Source organism: Pristiophorus japonicus, chromosome 1 (genome assembly GCF_044704955.1).
Source record: "Pristiophorus japonicus isolate sPriJap1 chromosome 1, sPriJap1.hap1, whole genome shotgun sequence".
In the NCBI taxonomy this organism is placed as follows: domain Eukaryota; kingdom Metazoa; phylum Chordata; class Chondrichthyes; family Pristiophoridae; genus Pristiophorus; species Pristiophorus japonicus.
In genome coordinates this window covers 420,187,973-420,201,195 of record NC_091977.1, presented here as the reverse complement: position 1 = coordinate 420,201,195, position 13,223 = coordinate 420,187,973, and the positions used below count along the sequence as shown (strand labels likewise).

Genomic DNA, 13,223 nt, shown 5'->3' with positions numbered 1-13,223 from the left:
AGCGATTATAATTCCCGCATTGGACTGTATAGCCACCCGAGAACTCACTTTTAGATTGGAAGCAAGTCTTCCTAGATTCTGAGGGACTGCCTATGATGATGATCTCAGTGGTTAATCATAATCATCATCATCATTATAAGCAGTCCCTCCGAATCGAGGAAGTCTTGCTTCCACTCCTAAAGTGAATTGTTTGGTGGCTGAACAGTCCAATACGAGAGCCACAGACCGTCTCAGGTGGGACAGACATTCGCCGGGGGAAAGCGAGGGAGGGGAAAGAGACACTGATTTGTCGCACGCTCCGACCGCTGACCGCGCCTGACCTCTTCACGCTCGCGCTATTGAAATTCGAAGAGCTCAACGCCCTCCCGGATGCACTTTCTTCGACCGGGGACTCCCAGGTGTCGGTGGTGATGTCGCACTTTACCAGGGAGGGTTTGAGGGTGTCCTTTTAACATTTCCACTGCCCACCTTTGGCTTGTTTGCCATGAAGGAACTCCGCATAGAGCAATTTGCTTAGGGAGTCTCGTGTCTGGCATGTGAATTATGTGGCCTGCCCAGCGAAGCTGATCGAGTGTGGTCAGTGTTTCAATGCTGGGGATGCTAGCCTGGGCGAGGACACCGATGTTGGTGCGCCTGTCCTCCCAGGGGATTTGCAGGATCTTGCGGAGACGTGATTGGTGATATATCTCCAGCGACTTGGTGTTTTCTGTACATCGTCCATGCCTCTGATCCATACAGGAGGGCGGTATTACTGCAGCCCTGTAGACCATGAGCTAGGTGGCAGATTTGAGGGACTGATCTTCGAATAATATTTTCCTCAGGCAGCCAAAGGCTGCACTGGCGCACTGCAGGCGATGTTGAATCTCATCAATGTCTGCCTTTGTTTATAAAAGAGGCTCCCGAGGTATGGGAAGTGGTCCACGTTGTCGAGGGCCACACCGTGGATCTTGATGACTGGGGGTGGGGGAGGGGGGGGGCAGTGCTGTGCAGCGAGGACAGGCGAATGGAGGACCTTCATCTTACGGATGTTAAGTGTAAGGCCCATGCTTTCACATGCCTCGGTGAATACAGACTATATCCTGGAGTTCAGCCTCAATGTGCGCAGACGCAGGCGTCGTCCGCGTACTGTAGCTCAACGATAGAGGTTGGGGTGATCTTGGACCTGGCCTGGAGGCGGGGTAGGTTAAACAGCTTCCCACTGGTTCTGTAGTTTAGCTCCACTCTGGCAGGGAGCTTGTTGACTGAGATGGAGCATGGCAGTGAGGAAGATTGAGAAGAGGGTTGGAGTGATGATGCAGCCCTGTTTGACCCCGGTCCGGACGTGGATTGGGTCCGTAATGGATCCGCCGTTAAGGATCACGGCCTGCATGTCGTCGTGGAGCAGGCGAAGGTAATGTTGACAAACTTTTGGGGGCATCCAAAACAGAGGATGACGCTCCATAAGCCCTCATGGTTGACAGTTTCAAAGGACTTTATGAGGAGATCGAAAAAGGCCATGTATAAGGGCTGGCGCTGCTCCCTGCATTTTTCCTGCAACTGTCGCACTGCAAAGATCATGTCCGTTGTGCCCCGTAGGGGACGAAATCCGCACTGTGATTCTGGGAGGAGCTCTTCGGCTACAGGGAGAAGGCGGTTGAGAAGCACTCCAGCGACAACCTTCCCAATGACTGATAGCAGGGAAATTCCCCAGTAGTTGCCGCAGTCGGACTTGTCCCCCTTTTTAAAGATGGTCACGATCACTGCATCTCAGATTTCCCGGCATGCTCTCCTCCCTCCAAATGAGGGGGAGGTCATATATCCGCTCCAACAGCGCCTCTCCACCATACTTTAGCGCCTCAGCGGGAATTCCACCCGCACCCGTAGCCTTGTTATTCTTGAGTTGTTTTATGGCTTTGCCTACCTCATGCAGCATTGGGATTTCACTGAGGTGGTGGCAGGTCGCATGCTGCAGGATGGAGTTGAGAACGCTCGAGTCAAAGGCAGAGTCTCGATTGAGGAGATCTTCGAAATGCTCTTTCTAGCAGGATCTGACAGTCTCGGTGTCCTTGATGAGTGTTTCCCCATTCTTGGCCAGGAGTGGGGTGGGGCCTTGGGAGTTTGGGCGGTAGGTGGCCTTGACTGCAATGAAGAATCCTTGCATATCGTGGCTGTCGGCCAGTTGTTGTATCTCCTGTCCTTTCTCCATCCACCACCTGTTCTTTAGGTCCAGGGTTTTTTGTTGGACCTCAGCCTTGAGCCATCTGTAATGTTGCTTTGCTGCTCCTAAGTTGGGTTGTTGCTTGAGGCTCAGAAATGCTCTGTGCTTGCGATCTATTAGTTCTTGGATCTTCTGATCATTTTCATCAAACCAGTCCTGGTGTTTACTGGTTGAGTGACCAAGTGTCTCTTCACAGGGACTGGTTATAGAAGCCGAGGGCAGGCCAAGCGCTGTGGGCATCCAGCATCATCAAGGCACGCCAGATTAGCTGTGAGGTGCTGGCTGTATAGAGCTCTCTTAGCTGGGTCTGCAAGTGCCCCGGCATTAACTTTTTTGCAGCACTGCTTGTGCTGTCCCTTCTGCTTTTGGGGCTATGTTAATATCGATGATGGATCGGATTAGGCGATGGTCCATCCAGCAGTCATTAGCTCGTCATGGCGCGGGTGATGCGCACATCCTTGCGATCCCTGGCTCGGACGATGACGTAGTCAAGCAGGTGCCAGTATTTGGAGTGAGAGTGTTGCCTCGACGCCTTGTATTTGTCCCTCTGGCGGAACAGGGTGTTGATGATTAAGAGTTCGCGTTCTAGACATTTTGTCAGGAGTCGGGTACCGCTGAAGTTGGCTTTCCCTACCCCCTCTCTGCCAATCATGCCTCCCCAGAGGGCTGTGTCTTTGCCTACCCTGGCATTAAAGTCACCTAGGAGAATCAATTTGTTGCCCGTGGGAACGCGGGACAGGGATGTCTCGAGGTTGGAATAAAAACCCTCTCTAGCCTCATCCGTTGCATCGCATGTTGGGGCGTACGCACTGATGACTGTGGCGCATTGGTTCCGGGATAGGGTAAGGCGAAGAGTCATAAGGCATTCGTTAACCCCGCAGGAGTCGTCTTTGAGGCAGTCACCCAGTTCATTTTTGACAGCGAAGCCGACTCCATGAAGGCAGCGTTCTTCCTCTGGTTTTCCTTTCCAGAAAAAGGTGTAACCTCCACCATGTTCCTTGAGCTGGCCTTTCCCTGCCCGCCGGGTCTCACTTAGGGCGGCGATGTCGATGTCAAAACATCTAAGTTCCCGGGCAACTATGGCAGTGCAGCGTTCCAGCCTGTTGCTGCTGGAATTGTCCATGAGGGTCCTGACGTTTCAGGTCCCGAATTTCTTATCAACGAAGTGGAAGATGCCTGTGCGTGAATTCTTTTAACATGGGGTGGCCGCTGCACACCGGTAACCACATGAGTTTAGCTGAGCAAGGTCTTGGTCCAGTGGCAAGGGGGTCCAAGACGACAGAGACCAGGCACTGCTGTATCAGCCTAATTGCCTACAGTGAGGTGTTGGCCGCAAGCTCGGCACCGAGTAGCGCCATTGATGGTAGCTGGTCAGAGGCTTGGTTGGGGGACAGGCATTAGGAAGGTCAGCTGTCCACTGGGGCTCCGAGGGAGGGTTCGGAAAGTTTCTTCCAAGGTTTCCAAAGTTATTTAAAAATTTTCTCAAAGGTTTCCAAGTTGTTTTAAAAGTTTTAAAGTATTTTCAAATTATGATTATTTTATTTAAAGTTACACAGATTGATTGAAGGTTTAATAAATAGGTTAAGAGGTGATTTTAAAAAGTCTAAAATGTAGATCAAGGTGTTTAAAAGTTAGTGTTCACCGCTAGCGACCTTGGGCAGGTACAGCCCGTCGTTGGGCCGGGCTGGCTGGCTGAAGGGACCCGGATCCCAGCATCTTGTACGACACAGGTCACTTATTTCTCTTTTTACTGGTTAAGGTGATACCCTGTTGGCCTCGCCATGTTTTTATCAGCTTGTTCTTCCAGCAAGTTATGGCACTAAAAAAAATTGAGCTAAAGGCTGCAGAAAAATGTCTAACCGGGCACACCACGAGATGCCCACCACACCTGTACCATACACCAGCATTTTGTATGACACAGATCACTTAGTGCTCTTTTTACAGTATTTACAGTTTATCCAGCAACCAGTGGCAGATGTACTGAAGTTTGTGTTTACAGCAGAGAAGGTAGCAATGGCTCTTTGCTAAAGCAATCCACCAAAATAAATCCCACAGCTCCACATCATCTGCTTCAAATATTTACCCAATTTTCCCTTAAAACATGCAACTGTCTTGACCTTAGCCACTCCTTGTGATAAAAGTATTCCATGCTGCAACAACCCTTTCTATCAAGAAATTTCTTTGAACCTCCCTCCTCACTCTCAGCAACAATTTTAAATTGAAGACCTTTTGTCACCGACTCCCTAAAATCGGAGGAAACAGTCTCCATAGTCAAAACCCTTCATAATTTTAACACATTAAATCTCCTAATTCCTTTCTCTGCTCCAGTGGATTATAGTTCCATATATGGTGTCAGGTGGAGTGTGTATGTAGCATGATGCTCAAGACATATGAGACAGATGGAACAGCAAGTATTTTCCTGTCTGGCATTTTTTGTATGTTTGTATGCAAGTTACACCTCATAACTATAATTTCTCAACCTTTGCATTATGTTGGTGAATATACGTTATATGCTCTCTATGGCTTTAATGTCCCAATTGCAGCCTGTACAAATTAGTTATTGCCTCTTTTACTCTGTGCCCCTATTTATAACATCCAACATGCTACTAGCCTTTTTTATGGCTTTATATTCCATATATACTTACTTCTAGCTCACTCTTCACCTACACCCTTCAGCCCCTTTCCACTTAGTCTATACCCTCATTTTTTGTTTGGCAAACTTTTCAGAATGTATTACGTTCTACTTATCTACAATGGGTTGCATCTGCCACCTGCTGCCTGTTCCACTAACCAGTTTATGTCTTCGTAAGACTTTTACAGTCTACATCACTGTTTTCAAAAACACATTCTTGTGTCATAAGCAAATTTTGAGATTGTGCTCCCATGATCAAGTCAAATAACCTCTATGTATTTAAGCCCCGATTCCTTGTCCAACCTGGGGAACATTCACTAATCATCTGTCAACCAACTTTATACCTATGCTAATACAAAAGCAAAATACTGCAGATGCTGGAATCTGGAATAAAAACTGAAAATGCTGGAAATCTCAGCAGGTCAGGCAGCATAAGAACATAAGAAATAGGAGCAGGAGTACGCCATTTGGCCCCTCAAGCCTGTTCTGCCATTCAATAAGCTCATGGCTGATCTGATCATGGACTCAGCTCCATATGACCCTTTATTCCCTTATCGCTCAAAAATATGCCTATCTCCACCTTAAATATATTCAATGACCCAGTCTCCACAGCTCTCTGGGGCAGAGAATTCCATAGATTTACAACCCTCAGAAGAAATTCCTCCTCATCTCAGTTTTAAATGGGCGGATCCAAATTCTGAGACTATGCCCTCTAGTTTTAGTTTCCCCTACGAGTGGAAATATCCTCTGCATCCACCTTGTCGAGCCCTCTCATTATCTTATGTTTCAATAAGATCACCTCTCATTCTTCTGAACTCCAATGTGTATAGGCACAACCTATCTTCATAAGTCAACATCCTCATTTTCAGAATCAACCCAGTGAACCTTCTCTGAACAGCCTCCAATGCAAGTATATCCTTCCTTAAATAGAGACCAAAACTGTACGCAGTACTCCAGGTGTGGCCTCACCAATACCCTATACAGTTGTAGCAGGACTTCTGCTTTTATACTCTATCCCCCTTACAATAAAGGCCAACATTTCACTTGCCTTCTTGATTACTTGCTGTACCTGCATACTAACTTTTTGTGTTTCATGCACAAGGACCCCCAGGTCCTGCTTTACTTGGCAATTTTTCTCCATTCAAATTATAATTTGCTTTTCTTTTACTTCTGCCAAAGTGGATCATCTCACATTTTCCCACATTATACTCCATCTGCCAAATCTTTGCCCACTCTATATCCCTTTGCAGATTTTTTGTGTCCTCCTCACAATTTACTTTCCCACCCATCTTTGTATCATCAGCAAACTTGGTTACATTACACGCGATCCCTTCATCCAAGTCATTAATATAGACTGTAAATAGTTGAGGTCCTAGCACCAATCCCTGCAGCACCCCACTAGTCACTGTTTACCAACCGGAAAATGACCCATTTATCCCAGCTCTCGGTTTTCTGCTAGTTAGCCAATCCTCTATCCATGCTAATATATTACCCCAACCCCGTGACCTCTTGTCTTGTGGCACCTTATCGAATGCCTTCTGTAAATCCAAATCTACCACATCCACTGATTCCACCTTATCCACCCTGCATCTGTAGAGAGGAAGCAGAGTTAACACTTTGGGTTGATGACCCTTTGTCAGAACCAGAGTGTTCGAAAAGAACAGATTCTTAACAAGCACTGAAAGGGGGAGGCAAAGAAAGAACAAAAGGGAAGGTCTATGTTTCTATGTCTGTGATAGGTTGGAAGACAAGAGAGATTAGAGTCACAAAAGGTATGATGGCCCAAATTCAAATGGTAATGCCAGGAGTTAGAAAAACATTACTCAAGATAGGGTGTAAATGGTGGGATAATGACCAACTGCCATTAGAGACAAGGAGAAAAAAAGAAACAAGTTGGCAGCGGTTACGGTGTGAAATTTTTGAACTCAATGTCGAGTCCAGAAACATAGAAATAGAAAATAGAAGCAGCAGCAGTAGTAGGCCATTCGGCCCTTCAAGTCTGCATCGCCATTCAATATCATGGCTGATCCTCTATCTCAACACCATATGCCCGCTTTCTCCCCATACTCCTTGATGCCTTTTGTTTCTAGAAATCTATCTATCTCCCTCTTAAAAATATTCAGTGACTTGGACCTCCACAGCCTTCTGTGGTAGAGAATTCCACAGATTCACCACCCTCTGAGTGAAAACATTTCTCATCTCGGTCCTAAATTTCCTACCCCGTATCCTGAGACTGTGACCCCCTTGTTCTAGACTTCACAGCCAGGGAACACATCCTCCTCACATCCAGTTTATCCAACCCAATCAGAATGTTATATGTTTCAATAAGATCCCCTCTCATTCTTCTAAACTCTAGTGAATACAAGCTTAGTCGACCTAATCTCTCCTCATACGACAGTCCTGCATCCTAGGAATCAGTTTAGTGAACCTTTACTGCACTCCCTCTATGGCAAGTATATCCTTTCTTAGGTAAGGAGAACAAAATTGCATGCAATACTCCAGTGCGGTCTCACCAAGGCCCTGTATAACTGTAGTAAGACATCCTTGCTCCTGTACTCAAAGGCTGTAAAGTGTCTGAACAAAAAATGAGGTGCTGTTCCTCAAGCTTGCGTTGAGCTTCGTTAATTCTCCACTGCATTCCCACTCTGATCTCTGTCCTCAGTCTCTTGCACTGTTTCAACAGGAAAACCGTTAAGACTGACTAGCCTATCCAGTCCCCTAGCACAATCTGCATATCTAAGAAAAACAGAAAAAGTGTGGTCAAAGTCTCCTACCTTCTCTCTAAACTTTCAACAGCCTAAAGTGCATGACAGCAGGGCCCAGTGACTTATCCAGAGTTCTTCTATTTTGTTTAGATCCAATTACTTTTCTAGCTACCTCTAATTATTATTTTACTTATTAAAGAAAAGACTTGCACTTGTATAGCACTTTTCCGGACCACTGGACATCCCAAAGCACTTTACAGCCAATGAAGTATTTTTGAAATGTTGTCACTGTTTTACCGAGGACAGATGACTTATAATAAATGCTCTGTTTCCAAGTATTGCTACAATGTGCAGTGTGCATTGAATATGACACTTCCATTCTGCATCTTAAGTACTAGCGTAAAAGTTTGTATTATAAACTTGTAATTAACTCAATTACTTTAGATTTCCCCCACGGTTAGATTTCTCAGATAGAAGGCAAAATTTGGTGTTACAAAATTTAAAAAGCCATTTTATGAAAGAGCTTTCCTGACAGAGGTTTATGAAGTAATGAAAGGGCTGGATAGCGTGCCTGTTGATTGGTCATTCCTCATAATCTGTGGACAAAATGTTAAACTATTCCAAGATTATGAACAGACTGGACATTGGGCAATTGGTCTTTTCCTAGATGGTGAGCTTCTGGAATGTGATGCTGGCTGCTGTGGTGGGTATTGACTCTCTTCGCCTTCAAGAGGGAGCTGGACCAGTTGTTGACTGAGGAAGCGATTGCATCAAGACGGCAAGTGGCTTTGCAGATACACATGGTCCATGTGATCAACTGGACTGGTTTTGTTCAGCTTAAATAATACCATCACCCCTATCCCATGGCTGTGGGGGTGGTATAAAGCTCCAACCATCGGGTCTATGGGGCAGGCTTGATGGACCAGCTGATCTTTTCCTGCCCTTCATTTTCATATGTTCATATGTTGGTAAAAGTTTTTAAAATTCAACCTTAAATTTGAGGCACTCAACTGAAAATACCAAGCCTTACTAACTTTTAAAATGTATAATGTGCTTAACCTCACTAATCAAATCAAATTTTAAGTTACAAAAATAGTATTGATTAAATCAGGGTGAAGTAATTCCCAAAGCAAACACACATGAAGCCATCAACACTGCAACTTCCCTCACCAATGATGCTGTTATCTTTCTAAACAATATTTCTACATATGTATGTATAATTGTTCAAGACATCAGCAATTTCTTTATAAAGGCTTACTATATACCCAACTAACATTTGCAGCCCATTAATATTTTGAACCTGAAAATGTATCCACATTAAAAACGATACTCATTGCCTTAATTGTAATGTTTCCCAACGATAGGAAAGCACAACAAAAACAGTATCGGTTGGTGTACATTTCAAAGATACATCATCTCCTCCGGCTGGCACTGGTATCTTGTTTATAAAGCTCTTACGAGAATATACATATGTTCACTCCTGAAGTCTACACAGTAACACAATCTAAATATACCAGAAGGGCAAATAACTAACCGGATTGTGTATTGTTAAAGCAAAATATTAAGCAAAAAGAAAAATCTTTATTAAAAATATTGTTTTGCGTTATTTCTTTCTAGTTAAAGCCTGCACCTGCATAAGGAATGTTTGACAATTACAAAGGTCCTTGTCACCAGTACTTCTAATAAACAGCCAACTAGGTTTGATGTATGGGAAACTCATTCCTGTTAAGTGCTATGAACCCAACAAACTACAACCATAAAAGTTAACCATATTCATTCCGCTGGCGAACCAAACAAAGCTGCTGGAACTTTTCTTTAATTGATGGGAGGCGATCGCCTCAGAGGCTGAGTCATTCCTGACGCAAACCTCCTGCCCAAAGCGGCTCTACTACCCGACCCGTCCCCAGGAATGCAGTAACCGAGGGGTCGAGTTCCTGAGAGCGACAGCGGTCACATAACGCCTAATGTTACCAGGCTCGGCGGCCAAACCGCCCGTTCACACGGTACCTGTCGCACTCCGCGGCTCTTCACGTCACCTGCCGGCTCTAGGCCCAAGCCGAGACCGAGGCCACGGGACTGAGTCGTCAAAGCTCAGGCCCACCTCAGCGCCGCGGCCCCACAACCCCAATCCCGGGCCCCACGGATTCAGCACCCCCGGGGATGGGGGAAGAGTATTTGGGGTTCGATTAGTGGGATCGAGTTTTGGCCTAGTTCTGCTGCTGTTGCACCACCCACCATACCCCGGGGGAGCGGATCCTCACCTAGTGCCTCGCAGGCAGTGGCCGCCGGCTCCTCACATGGACCGCTGTCGGTAGGGTGTGGGCGGCTGCCCCCGGGCCGGTTCCTCTCTCGCTCAAGCGCCGCGGCCTCGCGCTCCGGCACTGTGTTTTTGTTTCAGAGTCAACACCCGACAGGCGGCTGTGACGTCACCACGCCGGCCGCGCGGTATTGTGGGCGCGCGCGCCTGAGCGCAGACTGGTGAGGCGCGCGCAGCGTTCCGTTCATTTAAAGTCGTTGGAGCTCGCTTGCGCGTGCGTTACGCTACTGTTGTGTCGTGCTGAGGCATTAACAGCTTATGGCCAGCAACAACATATATTTTTAGAGCACCTTTAACGTGCTGTAACGTGTTTTGTGTTATAAGACAAAACAAATAAATTTGGCATCGAGGCACATAAAGAGAAATAAGGGCTTGGTCAAAGAGGTAGGATTTAAGGAGCGTCTTAAAGGAGGAACAAGAGGTGGAGAGGTATAGGCAGGGAGTTCCAGAACTTCGGGCCTAAGCAAGAGAAAGGCACGGCCACCAATAGTTGAGCGATTATCATCAGAGATGCTCAAGAGGGCAGAATTAGAGGAGCGCAGATAACTGGAGGGATTTAAAAACATGGATGAGAATTTTGAAATTGAGAGTGACAGTTAATTCAGAGACCAAGGTTCTGAACTTAAAAAAAGGTAACTTCGATGGTATGAGACGTGAATTGACTAGGATAGACTGGCAAATGATACTTAAAGGGTTGACGGTGGATAGGCAATGACAGACATTTAAAGATCACATGGATGAACTTCAAACAATTGTACATCCCTGTCTGGCGTGAAAATAAAATGGGGAAGGTGGCTCAAACGTGGCTAACAAGGGCAATTAGGGATAGTTAAATCCAAGGAAGAGGCATATAATTTGGCCAGAAAAAGCAGCAAACCTGAGGAGTGGGAGAAATTTAGAATTCAGCAGAGGAGGACAAAGGGTTTAATTAGGAGGGGGAAAATAGAGTATGAGAGGAAGCTTGCAGGGAACATAAAAACTGACTGCAAAAGCTTCTATAAATATGCGAAGAGAAAAAGATTAGTGAAGACAAATGTAGGTCCCTTGCAGTCAGACTCAGATGAATTTATAATCATCATCATAGGCAGTCCCTCAAACGAGGATGACTTTCGTCCATGGAAAACAAAGAAATGGCAGACCAATTGAATAAATACTTTGGTTCTGTCTTCACTAAGGAAGACACAAATAACCTTCCGGAAATACTAGGGAACCGAAGGTCTAGCGAGAAGGAGGAACTGAAGGAAATCCTTATTAGTCAGGGAATTGTGTTAGGGAAATTGATGGGATTAAACGCCGATAAATCCCCAGGGCCTGATAGTCTGCATCCCAGAGTATTTAAGGAAATGGCCATAGAAATAGTGGATGCATTGGTGGGCATTTTCCAACATTCGAGAGACTCTGGATCAGTTCCTATGGATTGGAGGGTAGCTAATGTTACCCCACTTTTTAAAATAGGAGGGAAAGAGAAAAGAGGGAATTATAGGCCGGTTAGACTGACATTGGTAGTGGGGAAAATGTTGGAATCAATTATTAAAGATGAAATAGCAGCGCATTTGGAAAGCAGTGACAGGATCGGTCCGAGTCAGTGTGGATTTATGAAAGGGAAATCATGCTTGACAAATCTTCTGGAATTTTTTGAGGATGTAACTAGTAGAGTGGACAAGGGAGAACCAGTGGATGTGGTGTATTTGGACTTTCAAAAGGCTTTTGGCAAGGTCCCACACAAGAGATTAATGTGCAAAATTAAAGCACATGGTATTGGGGGTAATGTATTGACGTGGATAGAGAACTGGTTGGCAGACAGCAAGCAAAGAGTAGGAATAAATGGGTCCTTTTCAGAATGGCAGGCAGTGACTAGTGAGGTACCGCAAGGTTCAGTGCTGGGACCCCAGCTCTTTACAATATACATTAATGATTTAGATGAGGAATTGAGTGTAATATCTCCAAGTTTGCAGATGGCACTAAGCTGGGTGGCAGTGTGAGATGTGAGGAGGATGCTAAGAGGCTGCAGTGTGACTTGGACAGGTTAGGTGAGTGGGCAAATGCATGGCAGATACAGTATAATGTAGATAAATGTGAGGCTATCCACCTTGGTGGCATAAACAGGAAGACAGAATATTATCTGAATAGTGACAGATGAGGAAAAAGGAAGTACAACGAGACCTGGGTATCATGGTACATCAGCCATTGAAAGTTGGCATGCAGGTACAGCAGGCGGTGAAGAAGGCAAATGGCATGTTGGCCTTCATCACGAGAAGATTTGAGTATAGGAGCAGGGAGGTCTTACTGCAGTTGTATAGGGCCTTGGTGAGGCCACACCTTGAATATTGTGTACAGTTTTGGTCTCCTAATCTGAGAAAGGACATTCTTGCTATTGAGGGAGTGCAGCGAAAGTTCACCAGACAGATTCCCGGGACGGCAGGACTGACATATGAAGAAAGACTGGATCGAATAGGCTTATATTCAAGGGGATAGGCTTATATTCAAGAATGAGAGGGGATCTCATAGAAACATATAAAATTCTGATGGGATTGGACAGGTTAGATGCAGGAATAATGTTCCTTATGTTCCGGAAGTCCAGAACCGGGGGTCACAGTCCAAGGATAAGGGGTAAGCCATTTAGGACCGAGATGAGGAGAACCTTCTTCACTCAGAGAATTGTGAACCTGTGGAATTCTCTACCACAGAAAGTTGTTGAGGCCAGTTCGTTAGATATATTCAAAAGGGAGTCAAAAGGCCCTTATGGCTAAAGGGATCAAGGGGTATGGAGAGAAAGCAGGAATGGGGTACTGAGGTGAATGATCAGCCATGATCTTATTGAATGGCGGTGCAGGCTCGAAGGGCTGAATGGCCTACTCCTGTACCTATTTTCTACGTTTCTATGTAATTAATCTGGAAGAACCAGTCACTGTCCTCCATCCTTGTGATGTCATAATGTTTATTTCTTTTTATTTCTCATTTTGTCCTCTTGCTAGGACTGGTAATAGCTCCAGGCTTGTACTGCTTTTGTTGTTAGGGAGATGCTGATGTTTAAATCTCCCTCCAGCTTCTCCAGGCTCGAGCTGCCTCCGTTGTCAGGAAGATGCTGATGTTTAAATCTCCCTCCAGCTTCACCAGGCTCGAGCTGCTTCTGTTGTCAGGGAGAGGCTGATGTTTAAATCTCCCTCCAGCTGCTCCAGGCTCACACTGCTTCCATTATCAGGGAGACGCTGATGTTTAAATCGCCCTTCAGCTGCTCCAGGCTCGAGCTGCCTCCGTTGTCACGGAGACGCTTATGTTTAAATCTCCCTCCAGCTGCTCCAGGCTCGCGCTGCCTCCATTGTCAAGGAAACGCTGATGTTTTCATGGAATATCTCTTGGAATCTCTACAGA

The 13,223-nt window shown here is 45.7% G+C and overlaps 1 protein-coding gene across 4 annotated transcripts in view; it reads right to left on the bottom strand.

Moving 5' to 3' along the window:
- rb1cc1 (RB1-inducible coiled-coil 1) overlaps nucleotides 1-9,953 on the bottom strand; it is a 251,120-nt gene extending 241,167 nt beyond the window's left edge. For all 4 annotated transcript variants that reach the window (XM_070892346.1, XM_070892352.1, XM_070892360.1 and 1 more), the window contains exon 1: nucleotides 9,796-9,953. The gene's annotated coding sequence lies outside the window, so the exon portion shown is untranslated. The remainder of the gene's footprint in view (nucleotides 1-9,795) is intronic.
- Between the last annotated feature and the right edge of the window lie 3,270 nt (nucleotides 9,954-13,223).